This window comes from Mirounga angustirostris, unplaced genomic scaffold (assembly GCF_029215605.1).
Source record: "Mirounga angustirostris isolate CCGP_5_RB_7025 unplaced genomic scaffold, mMirAng1.0.hap1 SCAF_11, whole genome shotgun sequence".
NCBI lineage: Eukaryota > Metazoa > Chordata > Mammalia > Carnivora > Phocidae > Mirounga > Mirounga angustirostris.
In genome coordinates, this window is record NW_026991719.1 from 49,532,879 (window position 1) to 49,538,855 (window position 5,977).

The following is a 5,977-nucleotide window of genomic DNA, read 5'->3' on the forward strand; positions in this document are numbered from 1 at the left end:
TATTATATAGAGTATTCTTACACTAAAGCTAGAGAAAAGCAAATATTATTAAGAAAAACAAAAGAAAATACATTTACAACACCGCACTGCATTTATCAAAAGAAATCCACGTATAAGTGGACCTGCACAGTTCAAACATATTGTTTAAAGGTCAACTGTAATATTCAAAATATCTAGGGACAATTTTAACTGACAGGAAACAAAATAGGTATCTTATCTCAGTACAGTAAAAGGTACAGAAGGGTAAGAACACACCACCCTTTCGGGGAGCCTGGGTGGCTCAGTCGTTAAGCGTCTGCCTCCGGCTCAGGTCATGATCCCAGAGTCCTGGGATCGAGCCCCGCATCGGGCTCCCCGCTCTGCGGGAGGCCTGCTTCTCCCTCTCCTACTCCCCCTGCTTGTGTTCCCTCTCTCTCTGTCAAATAAATAAAATCTTAAAAAAAAAAAAAACACCCTTTCAGAGTTAATGGTTTTAAAATTTCTGTATTACTTTTTCAAATTACATAGGGCTACCTAAGCCAGATTAGTAGCACCAGCCAAAAAAATTAATTTTCTTTTTTTTGTAGTTTTTAATTTTATTATATTATGTTAGTCACCATACGATACATCATTAGTTTTTGATGAAAAATTAATTTTCTAAAAAAAAGAAACAAAAGCAAAAACCAGCCTATGCACACTTCTTTAGGTGCAGACTACATATTATCTTTTGTTAAATTGTTCTCAGTGTAAATGTATTCGATATCATCATAGACAAGACAAAATGAAAAAGCATTAAAAAAATAAAAATGAAAATTATATATATTTTATATATTTATAAAAATGTAATTTTCCAGTCAATAACATTTTGTTATACATCCTACCACACCTAAATATTCTTATCCTTAATCTTATATGAATTTATCTTGGGATATTTTTAGTACAGCCATACCTCAAAGATAATGTGTGGTCCATTCCAAGCCACCACAATAAAGCCAATATCACAATAAAGAAAGACAAATGCATTTTTTTGGTTTTATTTCCAAGTGAATATAAAAGTTATGTTTACACTATACTGTGGTCTATTAGGTTTGCAATAGCATTATGTGTATAAAAAACATATGTACCCTAATTAAAAATATTTTATGGCTAAAAAATTTCATTCATCACCTGAGCTTTCAGAAAGTCCATGTCGTTTTGCTGGTAGAGGAGGGTCTTGTCTTGATGCTGATGATTGCTGACTGGTCATGGTGGTGTGGTTGCTGAAGGTTGGGTGGTTGTGGAAATTTCTCAAAATAAGACAGCAATGAGGTTTGCCCCATTGATTGACTCTTGCTTTCATGAATGATTCCTCTCTAGCTTGTGATGTTGTTTGAAAGCATTATACCCACAGTAAACTTGGAGTCAGTCGTCTCAAACCTTGCTGCTGCTTATCAATTAAGTTTATGTAATATTCTAAATCATTTGTTTTCATTTCAACAATCTTCACAACATCTTCACCAGGTATATATTTTATCTCAGGAAACCACTTTCTTTGCTCATTCATAAGAAGAAATACCTCATCTCTTAAAGTTTTATCATGAGATTGCAGCGATTCAGCCACATCTTCAGGCTCCACTTTTAATTTTGTTCTCTTGATATTTCCAAAACATCTGCAGTTACTTCCCCCACTGAAGTCTTGAGCCCCTCAAAGTCACCCATGAGGGTTGGAATCAACTTCTTCCAAACTCTTGTTAATGTTGATATTTTGACCTCTTCCCATGAATTACAAATGTTTTTTAATGTCAGGTACAATGGTGAATCCTTTCCAGAAGGTTTTCAATTTACTTTGCCCACATCCAGCAGAGGAATCAGTACCTATGACAGCTATAGCCTTACACAATGTATTTATTAAATAATAAAAGGTGAGAATAAAAATATATGGGCTAGAAAATGGATGTTGTGTTAGCAAGGATGAAAACACTAATCTTGTACTTCTCCATCAGAGCTCTTGGGTGACCAGTTGCCATGTGAATGAGCAGTTATAGTATTTTGAAGGGATTTTTTTTTTTTTTTTCTGAGCAGTGGATCTCAACTGTGGATTAAGATATTCAGTAAACCAAGTTGTGAATAGATCTGCTGTCATTCAGGCATTTTTGTTCCATTATATAGCACAGGCAGAGTAGATTTAGCATAATTCCTTTTTTTTTTAATTAACATATACTGCATTATTAGTTTCAGAGGTAGACTTTAGTGATTCATCAGTTGCACACAACACTGAGTGCTCACTACTTCAAGTGCCCTCCTTAATGCCCATCACCCAGTTAACGCATCCTCCCACCCACCTGCCCTCCAGCAACCCTCAGTTTGTCTCCGATAGTTAAGAATCTCTTATGATTTGTCTTCCTCTCCGTTTTCATCTTGTTTTATTTTTCCTTCTCTTCCCCTATGTTCACCTGTTTTGTTTCTTAAATTCCACATGAGTGAAATCATTCCGTATTTGTCTTTCTCTGACTAACTTATTTTGCTTAGCAAAATAGCCTCTAGTCCCATCCATATCATTGCAAATGACAAGATTTCATTTTCTTTTTTTTACTCTTAAGGCATTTATTTATTAAAACGTTCTCTGCCAAGATTTCACATTAGCTTAAAATTCAAATCAGTCTTTACATTTCTCTACTGAGGTCTCCACCTCAGTGTATCACATAGAAACACTTTCTCCAGCAATCAGCGTTACCAGCGTCCACACGGTGAGCCCCATGGTCAGCCTCTTTGTTCCCTAGGTGACCCAACTAGATGTTAATACTGCTCTGCTACAGGGTAAAAGCTCCTAACTCAAAGTCATTGGAAAAGGGGTGAAACTTCTGCAAAGTGCACTTTAAGAAGAGGTACTGTTTGCTCATGAAAAGAAACCAGTGAGTCCTCTAAGAATAATAAAAGGGGGTATTTTACAGTTAAGCACATGATTTGGAGTGAAGAATTCGGATGTTGCTCTGCTGGTCCAGGCTGTTAATACTCTTCTTGCTCCTCCTGTGGGCCCCCTTCATCAGGTATCACAAAGCCTTCATCTGTGGCATACAGAATGTCCACGATCCTCTGCAATACCGGGTTGTTGTCCCCCTTGTTCTCCTGGCAAATCAATTCAATGTTCCTTAGCTTTCCAAAGTAGAAATCTCTTTCTTTCTCCAAGTCTTCGAAGGTGAGTTTCAATACGTTGACCTGCTGCATCAATTCAGCTGCTTCGTCATCCCCGTTGCCCACACCAGGATTCTTTTGCACCACACCCGGGCCAGCCTTACGGGTTGCAGTAGTTCTGTGTGTTGCAATGGGCCTCTGTGGAGCTGCACTGCTGGAGCTGGGAGGTTTCTTCTGTTTGTTCAGAGCTGGAGCAACAAGGGAGGGAGCTACTGCAGTTTCTTGACCTTGTCTGGCAGCTATGGGGTCATAGTCTTTTCCATTATAGTTTGCATCAAAAAACTTCTTGAACCACTGAACAAATTCAAAATTGTCCTGAAACTGTCCTTTTACTATTTGTCCACAGGAATTATTTTGTCAACACCCGTTCTCTTAAAACCTGCTTGTAGTATTTTGAAGTTCTGGATGTATTCATGTTCTAGCTTAGCCTGGAATTTCACTTTCTTCAAGGCAATGGAGCCAGGGAACAACATGTCCATAAACTGACAGTAGGCAGCCCCTGAGCACAACTGTTCAATCTTCGTCAGATGCAGCTCCAGAGACTCATTGATCCAGGTCAGCGTGTCATGTCGACTTAGGTTATCACTGGTGACTGATGTTGAATATACGTTCACTGCCATCGGCTCTTGGCAGGACCGCATCCACTGCCTGTGCCCGGCTTCGGTTCCGTCTTCGTCTTGTTCAAACCGCCCGACCAAGATTTCATTCTTTTTGACGGCTGAGTAATATTCCATTGTAAATACATACCACCTCTTCTTTATTCATTCATTTGTCCATGGATATCTGGGCTCTTTACATATTTTGGCTATTGTGAATATTACTGCTATAAATATTGGGGTGCATGTGCCCCTTTGAATGACTATGCTGGTATCCTTTAGATAAATACCTAGTAGTGTAATTGCTAGGTCATACAGTAGCTCTATTTTAAACTTTTTGAGGAACCTCCATACTGTTTTCCAGAGTGGCTGCTCCATTTTGCATTCCCACCAAGAGTGTAAGAGGGTTCTCCTTTCTCTGCATCCTTGCCAACATCTGTTGTTTCCTCAGTTGTTAAATTTAGCCATTCTGACTGGTGTGAGGTGGTATCTCATTGTGGTTTTGATTTGGATTTTCCTGATGCTGGTGATCTTGGGCATTTTTTTCATGTATCTGTTGGCCATTTGTACATCTTTGGAGAAATGTCTACTCATGTGTTCTGCCCATTTTTTAACTGATTTTTGTTTGTTTGTTTGTTTGCTTTATATGCATTGTGTTTGATAAGTTCTCTCTTTTTATTATTATTATGTTCAATTAGCCAACGTATAGTACAACATTGATTTTTGATGGAGTTTTCAATGATTCATTAGTTGCATATAACACCCAGGGCTCATCACAACACATGCCCTCCTTAATACCCATCACCCTGTTACCACACCCCCCCACCCCCCTCCCTTCTGTAACCCTCAGTTTGTTTCCCAGAGTCCAGAGTCTCTCATGGTTTATCTCCCTCTCTGGTTTCTTTCCATTCAGTTTTCCCTACCTTGCCCTATGATCCTCCATGCTATTGCTTATGGTCCACATGTGAGTGAAAACTTATAATAATTGTGTTTCTCTGATTGACTTATTTCACTTAGCATAATCCCCTCAAGTTCCATCCATGTCGATGCAAATGGTGGGTATTCATCCTTTCTGATGGCTGAGTAATATTCCACTGTATATATGAGCCACATCTTCTTTATCCATTCATCTGTTGAAGGGCATCTCGGCTCCTTCTACAGTTAGGTTATTGTGGACTTTACTGCTATGAACACTGGGGTGCATGTGCCCCTTCTTTTGCCTATATCTGTATCGTTGGGGTAAATACCTACAAGTGCAATTGCTGGGTCATAGGGTAGCTCTATTTTTAACGTCTTGAGGAAACTCCATACTGTTTTCCAGAGTGGCTGTACCAGCTTGCATTCCCACCAACAGTGTAAGAGCTTTCTCCTTTCTCTACATTCTCGCCAACATTTGTTGTTTCCTGCCTTGTTAATATTTGCCTTGTTAATATTTGCCATTTTAACTCGTTTTGTGGTTTTGATTTGAATTTTCCTGATAGCTAGTGATGTTGAACCTTTTTTCATGTGTCTGTTAGCCATTTGTCTGTCTTCTTTGGAGAAGTGTCTGTTCATGTCTTCTGCCCGTTTCTTGACTGGATTAATTGTTTTCTGGGTGTTGAATTTGGGAAGTTCTTTATAGACCTTGGATACAGGCCCTTTATCTGAAATATCATTTGCAAATATCTTCTCCTATTCCATGGGTTGCCTTTTATTTTTGTTGACTGCTTCCTTTGCTGTGCAGAAGCTTTCTATTTTGATGAAGTCCCAAAAGTTCACTGTTGCTTTAGTTTCCCTTGCCTTTAGAGACCTGTCTTGAAAGAAATGGCTGTAGCCGATGTCAAAGAGGTTACTGCCTATGTTCTCCTCTAGGATTTTGATGGATTCCTGTCTCGCATTGAGGTCTTTCATCCATTTGGAGTTTATCTTTGTGTATAGTGTAAGAGAGTGTTCCAGCTTCATTCTTCTGCATGTGGCTGTCCTATTTTTCCAGGACCATTAATTGAAGGGACTCTCTTTTTTTTTTTTTTCCCCATTGGATATTCTTTCCTGGTTTGTCAAAGATTAGTGGACCAAAGAGTTGAAGGGACATTTCTGGTCTCTCTATTCTGTTCCATTGATCTATCTGTTTGTTTTTGTGCCAGTACTGCTGCCTTGATGATCACAGTTTTGTAATATACCTTTAAGTCAGGCATCGTGATCACCCCAGGTTTGGTTTTCTTTTTCAACATTCCCTTGGCTGTTTAGGGTCT

At 38.9% G+C, this 5,977-nt stretch overlaps 1 pseudogene; it reads right to left on the bottom strand.

Moving 5' to 3' along the window:
- Positions 1-2,462: 2,462 nt before the first annotated feature.
- On the bottom strand, positions 2,463-3,834 carry LOC123840829 (microtubule-associated protein RP/EB family member 1-like; annotated as a pseudogene).
- Between the last annotated feature and the right edge of the window lie 2,143 nt (positions 3,835-5,977).